This window comes from Salvelinus fontinalis, chromosome 3, assembly GCF_029448725.1.
Source record: "Salvelinus fontinalis isolate EN_2023a chromosome 3, ASM2944872v1, whole genome shotgun sequence".
Taxonomy (NCBI): Eukaryota; Metazoa; Chordata; class Actinopteri; order Salmoniformes; family Salmonidae; genus Salvelinus; species Salvelinus fontinalis.
Genome location: NC_074667.1, coordinates 72,141,938 through 72,166,477, shown reverse-complemented (window position 1 = coordinate 72,166,477; position 24,540 = coordinate 72,141,938). Strand labels below are relative to the sequence as shown.

The 24,540-nt window shown below is 45.0% G+C and overlaps 1 pseudogene; it reads right to left on the bottom strand.

Annotated features, from left to right (window-relative positions):
* LOC129851394 (guanine nucleotide-binding protein G(s) subunit alpha-like) overlaps nt 1-24,540 on the bottom strand; it is a 56,108-nt pseudogene that overhangs the window by 8,659 nt on the left and 22,909 nt on the right.

Genomic DNA, 24,540 nt, shown 5'->3' with positions numbered 1-24,540 from the left:
TATTGGTGGCAGACTGACGTTTGTTTTTAGATTTTCTTTAACTAGTTTGGTGATCTCAAAAGTATTTCTGGGATATAGTGTTTGTGTCCATTTGTCCAGCACTGGTAAATGGAAATTTAACTTACCACCCCAGCCTTTGAGATTTCTAGTAATTTCAGTATCTTTAACTTTATCTTTAACTTTAAGTAACAATAGCCTAAGTTTAATAACAGAGACATGTTCTACAAAGCAGGCTACAATGTTGCATAACTTAATAGCTCTGGGGCATTGCTCCAAAAATCTTAAAGACAACACACACACAAACACACATACACTGAATCACGTGAATTATATAACAATGATTATTTGTTTATATTTTCCACCAAAGAAAATGTATGGGATCTACTGATGCCAACCGATAACATTGTACAGTCAAATTGTTAATGGGTCAAGTTCACCTCATTGAACTAAAACCCCGTAAAATACATAATTTAAAAACGGTCAGAATTTTGAGGCATTGTCCTCTCACAATTTTCTATTTTCAACAAAACGTTAAACCCCTTCTGGTTTGTACAAAATGGGTTTAGTATAACATGGGTTTGCTTATTGTTGGTTAAGATTCCTAATAGTTGTTCTACTTCAGATGAAAGACGTGCAAGGAGTATTTCTAAATGTTTCCCTACATCTCATAATGTCATCCGCTGCACATCTGGACTTGTTTCTCAGCCGTCCCGCAGCCTATAACTGATCCACCACACACTGTTAGAGAAAAGACAACTCCAGCCTTTCCAATAGATTATAATATTCCACACCATGCTAGTGAGCAGTGTCATGGCAGTGTTTGCTAGCTGAGCACATGCGCAGAAAGAGACATGTGACCATGTCAAGATGCTAGATCAGGAACAGAGAGTGGGCCTGGAACATACATGGATACATTGATAGAGAGATTAACCATGCAAGTCTACAAGTCTATCAGTTTTGTAATACATTTGAAATGTGGCTTAATACATATTCCTTGAATATGAATGACCTGATCCTAATGTTTACACACATGTTGATTACAGATTGTAAATAGTATGATAATTAAAACCGTTACATTGGATCATCATTATTATAACTACATTAAAAATATTATTGCAAACAACCCACTATTTCACTGTCCCTAACATCCCTCCGTATTTAAAGACACACACACACACCCAGAAGTCGCTCTGACACAGAAGAGAGGGAGAAAGAGAGAAAAGAGAGAGAATACATTACAGAGCTGCGCCAAAAATAGCTCCCTGGCGCCCTGGCCTCCAGCTTGGTTGTTATGGTGACAGAACCACAGGCGCTATAAATAGACTATCAGCTCCAACTCTTTAGTGACTGGAGTGGGGCCAGAGAGAGGGAGAGACAGACACAGAAAAGAAAGAGAGAGAGAAAGAGGCAGGGAGAGAAGAAAATAGGGGGGAGGGAAACGTGGAGAGAGACCAGCAAAGGGAGGGTGAGAGCCCCCCCCCCCCCCCCCCCCCCCCGCCCAAAAGGGCTGTTGAGCACAGAATGCTGGAAGTAGAGAGGGACAGGTGTAACAGGCTCTAAACAGGAGAGCATTCTAGAAATAACAACCACCTGGGATCGCAACAATGTAACTACGTACGCAGAGCAGGGGTGTATTCATTAGTCGGAATCTGTTTTGCAACGGACACGTTTACGGTTTACTCTACGAACCAAACTGAAGCAAACAGAGCAAGCGGGACGAAACCGGGAGGGACCTACCTGAATTTGTCCAGCTGCATGGCCGTAACACTGTAGTGCGTCTAACAATTTTCCTGGAGTGTATCCATTAGTCTCGTTTTCGTTACAAAACGTTTCGTAACAGAAAATGTTTCGCAATGGAATCCGACTAATGAATACACTCCAGGAAAGTTGCGAGACGCGCTACAATGTTATGGCCATGCACCTGGAACCAACAACTGTTTACCTATTCTCACGCTGGAAATGCAGTCAGCTAGATAAATAGGGAGGATTTTATATGCGTGCAGTGTGTGCGACTACACGAAAACACACACACACAAACTCAGGCCTTTCAGTTTGAAAAGCCCTCTTACGCTCTCCCCCAACCCTGTTTCCAGTGAAACCTCTCACCCTCCCTCTCTCTCTATCTCTCTTTGCCTTCCTCACTCTCTCCTTCCTTCTCTCCCTCATGTGATGACTCAGTCCCAGCCATTTCCTGCAGAGACACTTCTACAAACCGGATGGGGAGAGAGAAAGAGAGAGAATGGGAGAGAAGAGTTTACCAAGTGAACAATGTATAGCAAAAAAGTGAAGATAGTGTGGCTTTGAGAGAAAGTAGAACTGACAGGCCAGACTGAATGGTCTATAGCTCCGTTGATACATATGTCAGTGGCTAGTCGGCTAGGCCAGGGGTTCTCAAACTGGGGTCGCGGAGGTACTGCAGCGGGTCAACGGCCAGATCTAAAAATATTTAGCCATATTGTTTACGTTTTATAAAACATTACTAACAACAACAGATTTAATGGATGTTGGCCAAGGGATCCGGGGAATAAGTTTAGAGGGTGTAATATAGTACAATGTAATATTATTGTATTATCTAAAATGTATGTTCTTAACCCTGGGCAAAATGGGTCTGGAAGGCTCACAGGGATATTGGTATCCACAGTACCAATTATACATTTTAGAATTTAATACTTATTGTATTGCCCTAAAACATTTTTGTTTTTATTTTTACATAAATGCACTATAATTTAAGCTTTAAACCTGCAAAATGTGTAGAATTACAGGACATGAGCTTTAAAGCTGCAACAACAACAAAAATCTTTGCCCAAGGACTATACTTTTTTTGAATAGCAGGAAATTAGCTTGAAAACTGCACACATTTCTCTCCGATGCCAGGAGGTGGGCCTTTAAAATGTTCCTTCCCAGGGCCCGAGACTTGGTTCATGCACTGCCGAAGTCAGATTAAAACTCCTTGTATACTATTTTATCTCACTAAAGAAGAATTTGCTATCACATAATTCTCGTGACAGGTTCCTGGCCCCAAAAAGTTTGAGAACCCCTGTCCTAGGCTACTCTTCAGCATTCCTAAAGCTGTCCACATCAGCCTGAGAGGAACAGCTCAACAACCTCTCTCTGCTTTGTCTGCGGCATCGCAACTTCACTTCCCAGTCTTGTTCACTGAATTATGTAGTGCGTTTAGGTACAAATCTTATCAGGGAAACTGAGATACAAATGCAAAATGAGGCCTAGTTTATCAAGTTTGGTATGGAATACAGAATCAGTCCAAAGCAAACACAATTTTGACTTGAGGGACACATTGGGCTTTTTAAAAACCAGCGGAGGGCCGATTTGTTCGTCAAAAGCAATTTGCAGGCCAGAAAAAGGGCAGTTATTTGACATTTTTAATTTATTTAACTATCTGGTTTCGACATTCAAGAGTGGCCTGGAGTGTTTTTTACACCCCTCCCCACTCATGATTTTGACAGAGCAATGAGCAGTGCATTGTCAGACAAGACCGTAATACTCCTAATACACAGGGAAAGAGCTTTTTATTTTGAGATTTATTTCTGTGACATTCATGTAAGACTGAGATTTATGCAGGTTAACCGTGCTCTCAGTAGGTCTCAGATCAAAACTACTTGACATTTTGTTTTGGGTATCTGTTTGGTTTAGTATCTATACTACCATATCGTCTATACTGTATGTTACTGTTGGAACTTTTCAAGGCACTCCCCAAATTGACCCCCAATTCATAACGGGAGCCGGTAAAGGTTTGCTCTCAAGAATATGTAACGTAACATGTTTTATCACAGTTGTTAAGGAATGAAAATGTAGCGCTCAGCCAGAGAAAGACATTTTGACAACACAATAAGCAATACTTTCAACAACAGCCATTTCATAACTTCTAGGCCTAATACGTGATGCCCATGAGAGGGTGGTAATCTATGTGGTATAGAATGAAATGAGGCAGATACATGGTGCTCCCGATTGGCAGAGCGGTCTAAGGCACTGCATCTCAGTGCTAGAAGCATCACAACAGACCCTGGTTCGATCCTGGGCTGTATCACAACTGGCCGTGATTGGGAGTCCCATAGAGCGGCGCACAATTGGCCCAGCATCATTAGGGTTTGGCCGGGTTTAACTTTTTTTTTTAGTTAATCTTTATTGAACTAGGCAAGTCGGTTAAGAACAAATTCTTATTTACAATGACGGCCTACCTGGGAAAAGGGCAGAACAGGGCAGAACGACAGATTTTTACCTTGGTTAGGCCGTCATTGTAAATAAGAATTTGTTCTTAACTGTCACGAGCTGTAACGTTCGTCATCGGAATGAGACCAAAACGAGGCGTGGAAAGTGTTCATTATTTCATGTTCACAAAAACACTCAAACAAAATGACAAAAGGAGAAAAAACAGAAGTGCACAGTTCTGTCAGGGAAACAACCTAAACAGAAAACAACATCCCACAAAACCCAAACGGAAAATGACAACTTATATATGATCCCCAATCAGAGACAACGATAGACAGCTGCCTCTAATTGGGAACCACACTCGGCAAAACAACAAAGAGGGGGAGCCTAAAGCGGAGCGGGGTCTGGGTCAGGGTGTGACTCGGGTGGTAATATCTATGTTTTCTATTTCTTTGTTGTTTTTGCCTAGTGTGGTTCCCAATCAGAGGCAGCTGTCTATCGTTGTCTCTGATTGGGGATCAAATAATAGTTGTCATTTTCCGTTTGGGTTTTGTGGAGTGTTTTCTGTTTAATATCTGTGCCTGACAGAACTGTTCGCTTTTGTTTTTGTATTCGTTATTTTGTTTGAGTGATTCTTGACAAATAAAGATCATGAACACTTTCCACGCTGCGCTTTGGTCCACTCTTCCTTACGACGACGAGCGTTACACAAGCCATGCAATCACATGGACGTTGTATATGAAGTCTATTTCAGCACCTTTCGGACAGTCAACATGTCACCCTGTTGCATTGCCTAAATTATTAAGATACAAAACATTCTTAATTAAAATCAACACAGACAACCAAATGTGACAGGAAGTGCCATGAAAACATCAAAACCTAAGAATCTGATGACAACAGAGCAGAAGTGATTCCATGCGCCTGCCTCCATCTGACTGAGACTCAATTCAATCTCCTCCACAAGTCCTTATCACAGTTCTAATAACACATTTATCACAGTCCTTATCACAGCCTTATCACAGTCCTTAGAACAGCCTTACCACAGTCCTTAGAACAGCCTTACCACAGTCCTTAGAACAGCCTTACCACAGTCCTTAGAACAGCCTTACCACAGTCCTTAGAACAGTCCCTAGAACAGCCTCATCACAGTTCTTAGAAGAGCCTTAACCCAGTCCTTAGAACAGCCTTATCACAGACCTTATCACAAGTCAGAGAGAAGGGAACACTACCAAGTCCTTATTACTGACACAGAGACGGGAGACCACTACCAAGTCCTTATCACTGCCAGAGAGACGCTGGAACACTAACAAGTCCTTATCAATACCACAGAGAGAGAGGGGGGGGGGGGGGGTACTACCAAGTCCTTATCACTGACACAGACACAAGGGAATACTACCAAGTCCTTATCACAGAGACAGAGAGGGGGGGATTCTACCAAGTCATTATCGCTGATACAGAGAGGGGGGAATACTACCAAGTTCTTATCGCTGCCAAAGAGAGGGGGGAACACTACCAAGTCCTTAACGTTGCCACAGAGAGGGGGAACACTACCAAGTCCTTATGTCTGCCACAGAGAGGGGGGAACACTACCAAGTCCTTATCACCGCCACAGAGAGGGGGGAAAACTACGAAGTCCTTATCTCTGCCACAGAGAGGGGGAAACACTACCAAGTCCTTATCTCTGCCACAGAGAGGGGGAAAACTACCAAGTCCTTATCACTGACACAGAGAGGGGGAAAAACTACCAAGTCCTTATCACTGACACAGAGAGGGGGAAACACTACCAAGTCCTTATCTCTGCCACAGAGAGGGGGAAAAACTACCAAGTCCTTATCACTGCCACAGAGAGGGGGAAACACTACCAAGTCCTTATCTCTGCCAGAGAGGGAGAAACACTACTAAGTCCTTATCGCCACCACAGAGAGGGGGGAACACTACCAAGTCCTTATCACCACCACAGAGAGGGGGATACCACCAAGTCCTTATTACTGACACAGAGAGGGGGGAACACTACCAAGTCCTTATCTCTGCCACAGAGAGGGGGATACCACCAAGTCCTTATTACTGACACAGAGACGGGGGAACACTACCAAGTCCTTATCACTGCAAAAGAGAGACGTTGGAACACTACCAAGTCCTTATCACCACCACAGAGAGAGGGGGGGGGTACTACCAAGTCCTTATCACTGACACAGACACAAGGGAATACTACCAAGTCCTTATCACAGAGACAGAGAGGGGGGGATTCTACCAAGTCCTTATCGCTGACACAGAGAGGGGGGAATACTACCAAGTTCTTATCGCTGCCAAAGAGAGGGGGGAACACTACCAAGTCCTTAACGTTGCCACAGAGAGGGGGAACACTACCAAGTCCTTATGTCTGCCACAGAGAGGGGGGAACACTACCAAGTCCTTATCTCTGCCACAGAGAGGGGGAAACACTACCAAGTCCTTATCTCTGCCACAGAGAGGGGGAAAAACTACCAAGTCCTTATCACCGCCACAGAGAGGGGGGAAAACTACGAAGTCCTTATCTCTGCCACAGAGAGGGGGAAACACTACCAAGTCCTTATCTCTGCCACAGATAGGGGGAAAAACTACCAAGTCCTTATCACTGACACAGAGAGGGGGGAACACTACCAGGTCCTTATCACTGAGACAAAGAGGGGGGAACACTACCAGGTCCTTATCACTGACACAGAGAGGGGGAAAAACTACCAAGTCCTTATCGCCACCACAGAGAGGGGGGAACACTACCAAGTCCTTATCACCGCCACAGAGAGGGGGATACCACCAAGTCCTTATTACTGACACAGAGACGGGGGAACACTACCAAGTCCTTATCACTGACACAGAGAGGGGGAAACACTACCAAGTCCTTATCTCTGCCACAGAGAGGGGGAAAAACTACCAAGTCCTTATCACTGCCACAGAGAGGGGGAAACACTACCAAGTCCTTATCTCTGCCAGAGAGGGAGAAACACTACTAAGTTCTTATCGCCACCACAGAGAGGGGGGAACACTACCAAGTCCTTATCACCACCACAGAGAGGGGGATACCACCAAGTCCTTATTACTGACACAGAGACGGGGGAACACTACCAAGTCCTTATCACTGCCACAGAGAGGGGGGATACTACCAAGTCCTTATCACTGACATAGAGACGGGGGAACACTACCAAGTCCTTATCGCCACCACAGAGAGGGGGGAACACTACCAAGTCCTTATCTCTGCCACAGAGAGGGGGATACCACCAAGTCCTTATTACTGACACAGAGACGGGGGAACACTACCAAGTCCTTATCACTGCCAGAGAGACGTTGGAACACTACCAAGTCCTTATCACCACCACAGAGAGAGGGGGGGGGGGGTACTACCAAGTCCTTATCACTGACACAGACACAAGGGAATACTACCAAGTCCTTATCACAGAGACAGAGAGGGGGGGATTCTACCAAGTCCTTATCGCTGATACAGAGAGGGGGGAATACTACCAAGTTCTTATCGCTGCCAAAGAGAGGGGGGAACACTACCAAGTCCTTAACGTTGCCACAGGGAGGGGGAACACTACCAAGTCCTTATGTCTGCCACAGAGAGGGGGGAACACTACCAAGTCCTTATCTCTGCCAAAGAGAGGGGGGGAACACTACCAAGTCCTTATCACCGCCACAGAGAGGGGGGAAAACTACGAAGTCCTTATCTCTGCCACAGAGAGGGGGAAACACTACCAAGTCCTTATCTCTGCCATAGATAGGGGGAAAAACTACCAAGTCCTTATCACTGACACAGAGACGGGGGGAACACTACCAGGTCCTTATCACTGAGACAAAGAGGGGGGAACACTACCAGGTCCGTATAACTGACACAGAGAGGGGGAAACACTACCAAGTCCTTATCTCTGCCACAGAGAGGGGGAAAAACTACCAAGTCCTTATCACTGCCACAGAGAGGGGGAAACACTACCAAGTCCTTATCTCTGCCAGAGAGGGAGAAACACTACTAAGTCCTTATCGCCACCACAGAGAGGGGGGAACACTACCAAGTCCTTATCACCACCACAGAGAGGGGGATACCACCAAGTCCTTATCGCCACCACAGAGAGGGGGGAACACTACCAAGTCCTTATCTCTGCCACAGAGAGGGGGATACCACCAAGTCCTTATTACTGACACAGAGACGGGGGAACACTACCAAGTCCTTATCACTGCCAGAGAGACGTTGGAACACTACCAAGTCCTTATCACCACCACAGAGAGAGGGGGGGGGGGGGGGGGGGGTACTACCAAGTCCTTATCACTGACACAGACACAAGGGAATACTACCAAGTCCTTATCACAGAGACAGAGAGGGGGGGATTCTACCAAGTCCTTATCGCTGACACAGAGAGGGGGGAATACTACCAAGTTCTTATCGCTGCCAAAGAGATGGGGGAACACTACCAAGTCCTTAACGTTGCCACAGAGAGGGGGAACACTACCAAGTCCTTATGTCTGCCACAGAGAGGGGGGGAACACTACCAAGTCCTTATCACCGCCACAGAGAGGGGGGAAAACTACGAAGTCCTTATCTCTGCCACAGAGAGGGGGAAACACTACCAAGTCCTTATCTCTGCCACAGAGAGGGGGAAAAACTACCAAGTCCTTATCACCGCCACAGAGAGGGGGGAACACTACCAAGTCCTTATCACTGACACAGAGAGGGGGAAACACTACCAAGTCCTTATCTCTGCCACAGAGAGGGGGAAAAACTACCAAGTCCTTATCACTGCCACAGAGAGGGGGAAACACTACCAAGTCCTTATCTCTGCCAGAGAGGGAGAAACACTACCAAGTCCTTATCGCCACCACAGAGAGGGGGGAACACTACCAAGTCCTTATCACCACCACAGAGAGGGGGATACCACCAAGTCCTTATTACTGACACAGAGACGGGGGAACACTACCAAGTCCTTATCACTGCCACAGAGAGGGGGGATACTACCAAGTCCTTATCACTGACATAGAGACGGGGGAACACTACCAAGTCCTTATCGCCACCACAGAGAGGGGGGAACACTACCAAGTCCTTATCTCTGCCATAGAGAGGGGGATACCACCAAGTCCTTATTACTGACACAGAGACGGGGGAACACTACCAAGTCCTTATCACTGCCAGAGAGACGTTGGAACACTACCAAGTCCTTATCACCACCACAGAGAGAGAGGGGGGGGGGGTACTACCAAGTCCTTATCACTGACACAGACACAAGGGAATACTACCAAGTCCTTATCACAGAGACAGAGAGGGGGGGATTCTACCAAGTCCTTATCGCTGACACAGAGAGGGGGGAATACTACCAAGTTCTTATCGCTGCCAAAAAGAGGGGGGAACACTACCAAGTCCTTAACGTTGCCACAGGGAGGGGGAACACTACCAAGTCCTTATGTCTGCAACAGAGAGGGGGGAACACTACCAAGTCCTTATCTCTGCCACAGAGAGGGGGGGAACACTACCAAGTCCTTATCACCGCCACAGAGAGGGGGGAAAACTACGAAGTCCTTATCTCTGCCACAGAGAGGGGGAAACACTACCAAGTCCTTATCTCGGCCACAGAGAGGGGGAAAAACTACCAAGTCCTTATCACTGACACAGAGAGGGGGGAACACTACCAGGTCCTTATCACTGAGACAAAGAGGGGGGAACACTACCAGGTCCTTATCACTGACACAGAGAGGGGGAAACACTACCAAGTCCTTATCTCTGCCACAGAGAGGGGGAAACACTACCAAGTCCTTATCACTGCCACAGAGAGGGGGAAACACTACCAAGTCCTTATCTCTGCCACAGAGAGGGGGAAAAACTACCAAGTCCTTATCACTGCCACAGAGAGGGGGAAACACTACCAAGTCCTTATCTCTGCCAGAGAGGGAGAAACACTACCAAGTCCTTATCGCCACCACAGAGAGGGGGGAACACTACCAAGTCCTTATCACCACCACAGAGAGGGGGATACCACCAAGTCCTTATTACTGACACAGAGACGGGGGAACACTACCAAGTCCTTATCACTGCCACAGAGAGGGGGGATACTACCAAGTCCTTATCACTGACATAGAGACGGGGGAACACTACCAAGTCCTTATCGCCACCACAGAGAGGGGGGAACACTACCAAGTCCTTATCTCTGCCACAGTGAGGGGGATACCACCAAGTCCTTATTACTGACACAGAGACGGGGGAACACTACCAAGTCCTTATCACTACCACAGAGAGGGGGGAACACTACCAAGTCCTTATCACCACCACAGAGAGGGGGGAACACTACCAAGTCCTTATCTCTGCCACAGAGAGGGGGAAACACTACCAAGTCCTTATCACTGCCACATAGAGGGGGATACCACCAAGTCCTTATCCCTGACACAGAGAGAGGGGGGAACACTACCAAGTCCTTATCTCTGCCACAGAGAGGGGGGAACACTACCAAGTCCTTCTCACCACCACAGAGAGAGGGAACACTACCAAGTCCTTATCGCCACCACAGAGAGGGGGGAACACTACCAAGTCCTTATCTCTGCCACAGAGAGCGGGGAAAACTACCAAGTCCTTATCGCCACCACAGAGAGGGGGGGAACACTACCAAGTCCTAATCTCTGCCACAGAGAGGGGGGAACACTACCAAGTCCTTATCACCACCACAGAGAGGGGGGGAACACTACCAAGTCCTTATCTCTGCCACAGAGAGGGGGAAAAACTACCAAGTCCTTATCACTGCCACAGAGAGGGGGAAACACTACCAAGTCCTTATCACCACCACAGAGAGGGGGGGAACACTACCAAGTCCTTATCTCTGACACAGAGACGGGGGAACACTACCAAGTCCTTATCTCTGCCACAGAGAGGGGGAAAAACTACCAAGTCCTTATCACTGCCACAGAGAGGGGGAAACACTACCAAGTCCTTATCTCTGCCAGAGAGGGAGAAACACTACCAAGTCCTTATCGGCACCACAGAGAGGGGGGAACACTACCAAGTCCTTATCACCACCACAGAGAGGGGGATACCACCAAGTCCTTATTACTGACACAGAGACGGGGGAACACTACCAAGTCCTTATCACTGCCACAGAGAGGGGGGATACTACCAAGTCCTTATCACTGACATAGAGACGGGGGAACACTACCAAGTCCTTATCGCCACCACAGAGAGGGGGGAACACTACCAAGTCCTTATCTCTGCCACAGAGAGGGGGATACCACCAAGTCCTTATTACTGACACAGAGACGGGGGAACACTACCAAGTCCTTATCACTGCCAGAGAGACGTTGGAACACTACCAAGTCCTTATCAACACCACAGAGAGAGAGGGGGGGGGGGGGGTACTACCAAGTCCTTATCACTGACACAGACACAAGGGAATACTACCAAGTCCTTATCACAGAGACAGAGAGGGGGGGATTCTACCAAGTCCTTATCGCTGACACAGAGAGGGGGGAATACTACCAAGTTCTTATCGCTGCCAAAGAGAGGGGGGAACACTACCAAGTCCTTAACGTTGCCACAGAGAGGGGGAACACTACCAAGTCCTTATGTCTGCCACAGAGAGGGGGGAACACTACCAAGTCCTTATCTCTGCCACAGAGAGGGGGGGAACACTACCAAGTCCTTATCACCGCCACAGAGGGGGGAAACTACCAAGTCCTTATCTCTGCCACAGAGAGGGGGAAACACTACCAAGTCCTTATCACTGAGACAAAGAGGGGGGAACACTACCAAGTCCTTATCTCTGCCACAGAGAGGGGGGAACACTACCAAGTCTTTATCACTGCCACATAGAGGGGGATACCACCAAGTCCTTATCCCTGACACAGAGAGGGGGGAACACTACCAAGTCCTTATCCCTGACACAGAGAGGGGGGAACACTACCAAGTCCTTCTCACCACCACAGAGAGAGGGAACACTACCAAGTCCTTATCACCACCACAGAGAGGGGGGAACACTACCAAGTCCTTATATTTGCCACAGAGAGGGGGAAACACTACCAAGTCCTTACCACTGCCACATAGAGGGGGATACCACCAAGTCCTTATCACCACCACAGAGAGGGGGGAACCCTACCAAGTCCTTATTGCCACCACAGAGAGGGGGGAACACTACCAAGTCCTTATCCCTGACACAGAGAGGGGGAAACACTACCAAGTCCTTATCACTGCCACATAGAGGGGGATACCACCAAGTCCTTATCACTGACACAGAGACGGGGGAACACTACCAAGTCCTTCTCACTGACACAGAGAGGGGGGATACTACCAAGTCCTTATCACTGACACAGAGACGGGGGAACACTACCAAGTCCTTATCGCCACCACAGAGAGGGGGGAACACTACCAAGTCCTTATCTCTGCCACAGAGAGGGGGATACCACCAAGTCCTTATTACTGACACAGAGACGGGGGAACACTACCAAGTCCTTCTCACTGACACAGAGAGGGGGGAACACTACCAAGTCCTTCTCACTGACACAGAGACGGGGGAACACTACCAAGTCCTTCTCACTGACACAGAGAGGGGGGAACACTACCAAGTCCTTATTACTGACACAGAGACGGGGGAACACTACCAAGTCCTTATCACCACCACAAAGAGGGGGGGAACACTACCAAGTCCTTATCTCTGCCACAGAGAGGGGGAAACACTACCAAGTCCTTATCACCACCACAGAGAGGGGGGGAACACTACCAAGTCCTTATCTCTGCCACATAGATGGGGATACCACCAAGTCCTTATCACTGACACAGAGACGGGGGAACACTACCAAGTCCTTATCTCTGCCACAGAGATGGGGATACCACCAAGTCCTTATCACTGACACAGAGACGGGGGAACACTACCAAGTCCTTATCTCTGCCACAGAGAGGGGGGAACACTACCAAGTCCTTATCACTGCCACATAGAGGGGGATACCACCAAGTCCTTATCCCTGACACAGAGAGGGGGGGAACACTTCCAAGTCCTTATCACCACCACAGAGAGGGGGAACACTACCAAGTCCTTACCACTGACACAGAGACGGGGGAACACTACCGAGGGAGGGTCTTCACATTCCCTCACTAACCCAGACAGATTTTCATTCCATGCCGACACCTTCATCATTGATGCTGAAGTTGTCTCTCTTTCCCCAACACACACACGCACGCACGCACGCACGCACGCACGCACGCACGCACGCACGCACACACACACACACACACACACACACACACACACACACACACACACACACACACACACACACACACACACATTATTTCTCCTTCTGCAGCGAGCCTGAGTTAAAAATAGCTCTCCCTCTCCCCTTCTCTGCTTCTCCATTTACGTAAGTACACAGCGGGGGGAGGGGAGCACTTTCGGTCTGGCTACCCAGCCCAGCATCTGATCCACAACACAGGCTGGGCTGCTGGGTGTGGGAGACTGGAGGAGGGCTGATATACATACACCGCAATGCAGGAAAGACCTCCATCTATATGTCTCTCCCCTTTAGCCTGCACCTAACTGTCCGTCTACCTGCCTGCCTCTCCGTCTGTCGTCTTCCTGCCTTTCTGTCTGTCTTTGACGGTCCAGGAGCGGGTCGCATCCCCGGGCTAAGAATAACAAACCAGAATCACATTTCAAAACAAGGGAGAGATTTCATGATCATCTTGCTGCAAAGCTTTAATGCCCCCCCCCCACCAAGAGCATCCATCTTCCAACAACTCTGTATTCATGTGACCAGACTTATAACATAGTCAGGTCTGACAGAGACAAAAAAACAGAAAAGAAGCAATTCCAGAAATGTAAAGCTATGAGCCAATGAGGGAAAGGTAAGCTCTACTGTAAAACTCTCCCTCCCAACACAGCTAACTCTCTCCCTCCCAACACAGCCAACCCCATCCTTCCCAACACAGCCAACCCTCTCCCTCCCAACACAGCCAACCCTCTCCCTCCCAACACAGCCAACCCTCTCCCTCCCAACACAGCCAAAATGAAAATATATTGGGATATGCACAGATCTCCAGCACATACAAATAAAAAACCAAGCTATTGTAAAACACAATCTAAACAACAGCCATACTGTGGAGTGAATCAACAGCCATACTGTAGAGAGAATCAACAGCCATACTGTAGAGAGAATCAACAGCCATACTGTAGAGAGAATCAACAGCCATACTGTAGAGTGAAACAACAGCCATACTGTAGAGTGAAACAACAGCCATACTGTAGAGTGAAACAACAGCCATACTGTAGAGTAAATCAACAGCCATACTGTAGAGTGAAACAACAGCCATACTGTAGAGTGAAACAACAGCCATACTGTAGAGTGAAACAACAGCCATACTGTAGAGAGAAACAACAGCCATACTGTAGAGTAAATCAACAGCCATACTGTAGAGAGAAACAACAGCCATACTGTAGAGAGAATCAACAGTCATACTGTAGAGAGAAACAACAGCCATACTGTAGAGAGAATCAACAGCCATACTGTAGAGTAAATCAACAGCCATACTGTAGAGAGAAACAACAGCCATACTGTAGAGAGAAACAACAGCCATACTGTAGAGAGAAACAACAGTCATACTGTAGAGAGAAACAACAGTCATACTGTAGAGAGAAACAACAGCCATACTGTAGAGAGAAACAACAGCCATACTGTAGAGTGAAACAACAGCCATACCATAGAGAGAAACAGCAGCCATACTGTAGAGTAAATCAACAGCCATACTGTAGAGAGAAACAACAGCCATACTGTAGAGTGAAACAACAGCCATACCGTAGAGAGAAACAACAGTCATACTGTAGAGAGAAACAACAGCCATACTGTAGAGTGAAACAACAGCCATACTGTAGAGTGAAACAACAGCCATACCATAGAGAGAAACAACAGCCATACTGTAGAGTAAATCAACAGCCATACTGTAGAGTAAATCAACAGCCATACTGTAGAGTAAATCAACAGCCATACTGTAGAGTGAAACAACAGCCATACTGTAGAGTGAAACAACAGCCATACTGTAGAGTGAAACAACAGCCATACTGTAGAGTGAAACAACAGCCATACTGTAGAGAGAAACAACAGCCATACTGTAGAGTGAAACAACAGCCATACTGTAGAGTGAAACAACAGCCATACTGTAGAGTGAAACAACAGCCATACTGTAGAGAGAAACAACAGCCATACTGTAGAGTGAAACAACAGAAATACTGTAGAGAGAAACAACAGCCATACTGTAGAGAGAAACAACAGCCATACTGTAGAGAGAAACAACAGCCATACTGTAGAGAGAAACAACAGCCATACTGTAGAGAGAAACAACAGCCATACTGTAGAGTGAAACAACAGCCATACTGTAGAGTGAAACAACAGCCATACTGTAGAGTGAAACAACAGCCATACTGTAGAGTAAATCAACAGCCATACTGTAGAGTGAAACAACAGCCATACTGTAGAGAGAAACAACAGCCATACTGTAGAGTGAATCAACAGTCATACTGTAGAGAGAATCAACAGCCATACTGTAGAGAGAATCAACAGCCATACTGTAGAGTAAATCAACAGCCATACTGTAGAGTAAATCAACAGCCATACTGTAGAGTGAAACAACAGCCATACTGTAGAGAGGAACAACAGCCATACTGTAGAGTGAAACAACAGTCATACTGTAGAGTGAAACAACAGTCATAAATAGAGAGAAACAACAGCCATACTGTAGAGTGAAACAACAGCCATACTGCAGAGTGAAACAACAGCCATACTGTAGAGTAAATCAACAGCCATAACATAGAGAGAAACAACAGCCATACTGTATAGAGAATCAACAACCATACTGTAGAGTGAAACAACGGCCATACTGTAGAGTGAAACAACAGCCATACTGTAGAGTGAAACAACAGCCATACTGTAGAGTGAAACAACAGCCATACCAGAGAGAGAAACAACAGCCATACTGTATAGAGAATCAACAGCCATACTGTAGAGTAAATCATCAGCCATACTGTAGAGTGAAACAACAGCCATACTGTAGAGTGAAACAACAGCCATACTATAGAGAGAAACAACAGCCATACTGTAGAGAGAAACAACAGCCATACTGTAGAGAGAAACAACAGCCATACTGTAGAGAATCAACAGCCATACTGTAGAGTGAAACAACAGCCATACTGTAGAGAGAAACAACAGCCATACTGTAGAGTGAAACAACAGCCATACTGAAGAGAGAAACAACAGCCATACTGTAGAGAGAAACAACAGCCATACTGTAGAGAGAAACAACAGACATACTGTAGAGTGAAACAACAGCCATACTGTAGAGTGAAACAACAGCCATACTGTAGAGAGAAACAACAGCCATACTGTAGAGTGAAACAACAGCCATACTGTAGAGAGAAACAACAGCCATACTGTAGAGTGAAACAACAGCCATACTGTAGAGAGAAACAACAGCCATACTGTAGAGAGAAACAACAGACATACTGTAGAGTGAAACAACAGCCATACTGTAGAGTGAAACAACAGCCATACTGTAGAGTGAAACAACAGCCATACTGTAGAGTGAAACAACAGCCATACTGAAGAGAGAAACAACAGCCATACTGTAGAGTGAAACAAATGCCATACTGTATAGAGAATCAACAGCCATAACATAGAGAGAAACAACAGCCATACTGTATAGAGAATCAACAGCCATACTGTAGAGTGTGAAACAACAGCCATACTGTAGAGTGAAACAACAGCCATACTGTAGAGTAAATGAACAGCCATACTGTAGAGTAAATCAACAGCCATACTGTAGAGAAAATCAACAGCCATACTGTAAAGTGAAACAACAGCCATACAGTAGATTGAAACAACAGCCATACCATAGAGAGAAACAACAGCCATACTGTATAGAGAATCAACAGCCATACTGTAGAGAGAAACAACAGCCATACTGTAGATTGAATAAACAGTCATACTGTAGAGTGAAACAACAGCCATACTGTAGAGAGAAACAACAGCCATACTGTAGAGTGAAACAACAGCCATACTGTAGAGTGAAACAACAGCCATACTGTAGAGTGAAACAACAGTCATACTGTAGAGAGAAACAACAGCCATACTGTAGAGTGAAACAACAGCCATACTGTAGAGTGAAACAACAGCCATACTGTAGAGTGAAACAACAGTCATACTGTAGAGAGAAACAACAGCCATACTGTAGAGAGAAACAACAGCCATACTGAAGAGAGAAACAACAGCCATACTGTAGAGTGAAACAACAGCCATACTGTAGAGTGAAACAACAGTCATACTGTAGAGAGAAACAACAGCCATACTGTAGAGTGAAACAACAGCCATACTGTAGAGAGAAACAACAGCCATACTGTAGAGTGAATCAACAGCCATACTGTAGAGTGAAACAACAGCCATACTGTAGAGTGAAACAACAGCCATACTGTAGAGTGAAACAACAGCCATACTGTAGAGTAAATCAACAGCCATACTGTAGAGAGAATCAACAGCCATACTGTAGATTGAAACAACAGCCATACTGTAGAGTGAAACAGCCATACTGTAGAGAGAAACAACAGCCATACTGTAGAGAGAAACAACAGCCATACTGTAGAGTAAATCATCAGCCATACTGTAGAGAGAATCAACAGCCATACTGTAGATTGAAACAACAGCCATACTGTAGAGTGAAACAGCCATACTGTAGAGAGAAACAACAGCCATACTGTAGAGAGAAACAACAGCCATACTGTAGAGTAAATCATCAGCCATACTGTAGAGTAAATCAACAGCCATACTGTAGAGAGAATCAACAGCCATACTGTAGAGACAAACAACAGCCATACTGTAGAGTGAAACAACAGCCATACTGTAGAGAGAAACAACAGCCATACTGTAGAGTGAAACAACAGCCATACTGTAGAGTGAAACAACAGCCATACTGTAGAGAGAAACAACAGCCATACCATAGAGTGAAACAACAGCCATACTGTAGATTGAAACAACAGCCATACTGTAGATTGAAACAACAGCCATACCATAGAGAGAAACAACAGTCATACTGTAGAGTGAAACAACAGCCATACTGTAGAGAGAAACAACAGCCATACTGTAGAGAGAAACAACAGTCATACTGTAGAGTGAAACAACAGCCATACTGTAGAGAGAAACAACAGCCATACTGTAGAGAGAAACAACAGCCATACTGTAGAGTGAAACAACAGTCATACTGTAGAGAGAAACAACAGCCATACTGTAGAGTGAAACAACAGTCATACTGTAGAGTGAAACAACAGCCATACTGTAGAGTGAAACAACAGCCATACTGTAGAGTGAAACAACAGCCATACTGTAGAGTGAAACAACAGCCATACTGTAGAGTGAAACAACAGCCATACTGTAGAGTGAAACAACAGCCATACTGTAGAGTGAAACAACAGCCATACTGTAGAGAGAAACAACAGCCAGACTGTAGAGAGAAACAACAGCCATACTGTAGAGAGAAACAACAGCCATACTGTAGAGTGAAACAACAGCCATACTGTAGAGTGAAACAACAGCCATACTGTAGAGAGAAACAACAGCCATACTGTAGAGAGAAACAACAGCCATACTGTAGAGTGAAACAACAGTCATACTGTAGAGTGAAACAACAGTCATACTGTAGAGAGAAACAACAGCCATACTGTAGAGTGAAACAACAGTCATACTGTAGAGTGAAACAACAGCCATACTGTAGAGAGAAACAACAGCCATACTGTAGAGAGGAACAACAGCCATACTGTAGAGTGAAACAACAGTCATACTGTAGAGTGAAACAACAGTCATACCGTAGATTGAAACAACAGCCATACCATAGAGTGAAACAACAGCCATACTGTAGAGAGAAACAACAGCCATACTGCAGAGAGAAACAACAGCCATACTGCAGAGAGAAACAACAGCCATACTGTAGAGAGAAACAACAGCCATACTGTAGAGAGAAACAACAGCCATACTGTAGAGTAAATCAACAGCCATACTGTAGAGTAAATCAACAGCCATACTGTAGAGTGAAACAACAGCCATACTGTAGAGAGAAACAACAGCCATACTGTAGAGAGAAACAACAGCCATACTGTAGAGTGAAACAACAGCCATACTGTAGAGTGAAACAACAGCCATACTGTAGAGTAAATCAACAGCCATACTGTAGAGTGAAACAACAGCCATACTGTAGAGAGAATCAACAGCCAAACCATAGAGAGAAACAACAGCCATACCATAGAGTGAAACAGCAGCCATACTGTAGAGTAAATCAACAGCCATACTGTAGAGTGAAACAACAGCCATACTGTAGAGTGAAACAACAGCCATACCATAGAGAGAAACAACAGTCATACTGTAGAGTGAAACAACAGCCATACTGTAGAGTGAAACAACAGTCATACTGTAGAGAGAATCAACAGCCATACTGTAGAGTGAAACAACAGCCATAACATAGAGAGAAACAACAGCCATACCGTAGAGTGAAACAACAGCCATACTGTAGAGTAAATCAACAGCCATACTGTAGAGTGAAACAACAGCCATACTGTAGAGAGAATCAACAGCCAAACCATAGAGAGAAACAACAGCCATACCATAGAGTGAAACAGCAGCCATACTGTAGAGTAAATCAACAGCCATACTGTAGAGTGAAACAACAGCCATACTGTAGAGTGAAACAACAGCCATAACATAGAGAGAAACAACAGCCATACTGTAGAGTGAAACAACAGCCATACCGTAGAGTGAAACAACAGCCATACCGTAGAGAGAAACAACAGCCATACTGTAGAGTGAAACAACAGCCATACTGTAGAGTGAAACAACAGCCATACTGTAGAGAGAATCAACAGCCATACTGTAGAGTGAAACAACAGCCATACTGTAGAGAGAAACAACAGCCATACTGTAGAGCGAAACAACAGCCATACTGTAGAGTGTGAAACAACAGCCATACTGTAGAGTGAAACAACAGCCATACTGTAGAGTGAAACAACAGCCATACTGTAGAGTGAAACAACAGCCATACTGTAGAGTGAAACAACAGCCATACTGTAGAGTGAAACAACAGCCATACTGTAGAGTGAAACAACAGCCATACTGTAGAGAGAAACAACAGCCATACTGTAGAGTAAATCAACAGCCATACTGTAGAGAGAAACAACAGCCATACTGTAGAGAGAAACAACAGCCATACTGTAGAGAGAATCAACAGTCATACTGTAGAGAGAAACAACAGCCATACTGTAGAGAGAAACAACAGTCATACTGTAGAGAGAAACAACAGCCATACTGTAGAGAGAAACAACAGCCATACTGTAGAGAGAAACAACAGCCATACCATAGAGAGAAACAGCAGCCATACTGTAGAGTAAATCAACAGCCATACTGTAGAGAGAAACAACAGCCATACTGTAGAGTGAAACAACAGCCATACCATAGAGAGAAACAACAGTCATACTGTAGAGTGAATCAACAGCCATACTGTAGAGTGAATCAACAGCCATACTGTAGAGTGAAACAACAGCCATACTGTAAAGTGAATCAACAGCCATACTGTAGAGTGAAACAACAGCCATACTGTAGAGAGAATCAACAGCCATACTGTAGAGTGAAACAACAGCCATACCATAGAGAGAAACAACAGCCATACTGTAGAGTGAAACAACAGCCATACCGTAGAGTGAAACAACAGCCATACTGTAGAGAGAAACAACAGCCATACTGTAGAGTAAATCAACAGCCATACTGTAGAGAGAAACAACAGCCATACTGTAGAGAGAATGAACAGTCATACTGTAGAGAGAAACAACAGCCATACTGTAGAGAGAAACAACAGTCATACTGTAGAGAGAAACAACAGCCATACTGTAGAGAGAAACAACAGCCATACTGTAGAGAGAAACAACAGCCATACTGTAGATTGAAACAACAGCCATACCATAGAGAGAAACAGCAGCCATACTGTAGAGTAAATCAACAGCCATACTGTAGAGAGAAACAACAGCCATACTGTAGAGTGAAACAACAGCCATACCATAGAGAGAAACAACAGTCATACTGTAGAGTGAATCAACAGCCATACTGTAGAGTGAATCAACAGCCATACTGTAGAGTGAAACAACAGCCATACTGTAGAGTGAAACAACAGCCATACTGCAGAGTGAAACAACAGCCATACTGTAGAGTGAATCAACAGCCATAACATAGAGAGAAACAACAGCCATACTGTATAGAGAATCAACAGCCATACTGTAGAGTGAAACAACAGCCATACTGAAGAGAGAATCAACAGCCATACTGTAGAGTGAAACAACAGCCATACTGTAGAGAGAAACAACAGCCATACTGTAGAGAGAAACAACAGCCATACTGTAGAGTGAAACAACAGCCATACTGTAGAGTGAAACAACAGCCATACTGTAGAGTGAAACAACAGCCATACTGAAGAGAGAAACAACAGCCATACTGTAGAGTGAAACAACAGCCATACTGTAGAGTGAAACAACAGCCATACTGCAGAGAGAAACAACAGCCATACTGTAGAGTGAAACAACAGCCATACTGTAGAGTGAAACAACAGCCATACTGTAGAGAGAAACAACAGCCATACTGTAGAGTGAAACAACAGCCATACTGTAGAGTGAAACAACAGCCATACTGTAGAGAGAAACAACAGCCATACTGTAGAGTGAAACAACAGCCATACTGTAGAGGGAAACAACAGCCATACTGTAGAGAGAAACAACAGCCATACTGTAGAGTGAAACAACAGCCATACTGTAGAGTGAAACAACAGCCATACTGTAGAGTGAAACAACAGCCATACTGTAGAGTGAAACAACAGCCATACTGTAGAGTGAAACAACAGCCATACTGTAGAGTGAAACAACAGCCATACTGTAGAGAGAATCAACAGCCATACTGTAGAGAGAATCAACAGCCATACTGTAGAGAGAATCAACAGCCATACTGTAGAGACAAACAACAGCCATACTGTAGAGTGAAACAACAGCCATACTGTAGAGTGAAACAACAGCCATACTGTAGAGTGAAACAACAGCCATACTGTAGAGTAAATCAACAGCCATACTGTAGAGTGAAACAACAGCCATACTGTAGAGAGAATCAACAGCCAAACCATAGAGAGAAACAACAGCCATACTGTAGAGTAAATCAACAGCCATACTGTAGAGAGAAACAACAGCCATACTGTAGAGTGAAACAACAGCCATACCATAGAGAGAAACAACAGTCATACTGTAGAGTGAAACAACAGCCATACTGTAGAGTGAAACAACAGCCATACTGTAGAGTGAAACAACAGCCATACCATAGAGAGAAACAACAGTCATACTGTATAGTGAAACAACAGCCATACTGTAGAGTGAAACAACAGCCATACTGTAGAGAGAAACAACAGCCATACTGTAGATTGAGGATGCCATTGTCAGCTGGACAAATTAAATAAGTCAGCAACAAAACAGTTAAATGAAAATAAAAATGTATACTTAACCTGTCCTGAAGTTTGAGTCTGCGTGTGTGTGTTTCATAAAGGGGCAAAGAGTGGGTGGGTACTTACTACTGTGCACAGTCGATCAGCTGGTACTCATTGGATCTCTCGAAGCAGGCCTTCACCCCCTCGTCTTGCCACAGGGTCTTAGCATGCTCATAGAACTCCTGCAGAACAACACAACACAGAGAACTGGATCAGGTCAGTACATGGATAGACAGTTGAACCGGTTGCCAACTTGGACCCAACTCAGATTAGAAAAGTCCTTCAACATTGTTTACATTTCAGGTGTTAATTTCATTCAGGCAATAGAAAATGTAGCCCTAGGCTCTACCCCCGCGGCACACCTGTACATCTCAAATTATTGGATAATTGAGCGATTGTTCACCTACATACAGTATGTAGGATCTTAATTTTAGCCAGTTTCCTACAGCAGGAAAATAATCCTGCAGCAACAGGAAATGTGAATTATGTGGATTATAGACGGGCTGGATGTTTAGGGAAAGGGATACCTAGTCAGTTGCGCATCACAGAAAGCATTCAACCGAAATGTGTCTTTCGCATTTAACTCAAGCCCTCTGAATCAGAGGTGCGGGGGAGCAGCCTTAATCAATGTCCAAGGCATCGCTGCCCTGGGAGAAGTTGTTGTTAGGGATTAACTGGGCAGATTATTCCACCTTGCCGGCTCTGAACCAGCAACCTTTATGTTACTGGCCCAGCACTCTTAACTGCTGGGCTACCACTAGCAACTACGACGCGTGCACAGCTATGGGGAAAAACAGAGTGGTTATCGCGACGTTGACAGCCAACCCGTCTATAATTAATGGATATTTTTGTAGGGGTTGATACATTTTTGTAAGGGAAAATCAAATCTGAAATTATAAATTGGAAATTACAAACTTCAGAAGTCTTTTTAAACTCCAAATACACTACCTGTTATACATGCCTTTAGCCAATCAGAAGGTAAGATGAAGAAGCAATGGTTGTTTAAATCTATCCTATCTAACCTACCCAGGCATTTGGCCAAGTCATATTATAGCAAACTACACCAGCTAATCCTGAGGAGGAGATAATTAATATGATCATATGTGTTTAAAGTTAGACTGAAACAAAATCCTGCAGGAGCTGCCCAGGAGGGTTGGCAATCCCTGGGCTAGCATAGAGGCTAATAGGCTGACCACACCGCTTGCGTCGCGTCAACGAGCGTCTGCATTGCCAAGGGCTAAAATAGAAGTCCTTTCTATTTCTGACGCAGATCGCGCTGAAAGTCATGCCTCTCCCATCTCCTTGTTGGTTATACCCACGTGGGTGATTGAAAGATGAACTGTGTTGCCAGTCGGTGTAGTAATATTGTGAAAGTTTAGATGCCAATCCCCATATAAATTCAAAGATGAAAAAGCCTGGAAGGAGGGGAGATGACTAGAAATGATTCAGTTGACTGTTTTATGTGTGGATAAATTGTCGGAGTAGAGGACCTTGTGCATTTCAGGTAAAATAACAACTCAATGTTTATATCCCGGGACAAATTATCTAGCAACAGCAAGCTAGCTAAATAGGACAAATTATCTAGCAACAGCAAGCTAGCTAAATAGGACAAATTAGCTAGCAAGTGCAAGCAAACTAGCTAAATTGCCATAAATGAAATGTCAGTCTCACTCTGACCACGCTGCAATCCTGACATTCACTCATGTTGTAAATCATTCAACGAGCATTTTAACGCTAGTGACTAATTAGTAGGGTCAAGTGTTTCTCCTAACCATGTGGCAGGTAGCCTTAAGGTTAGAGCATTGGGCCAGTAACCGAAAGGTCGCTGGATCGAATACCGGAGC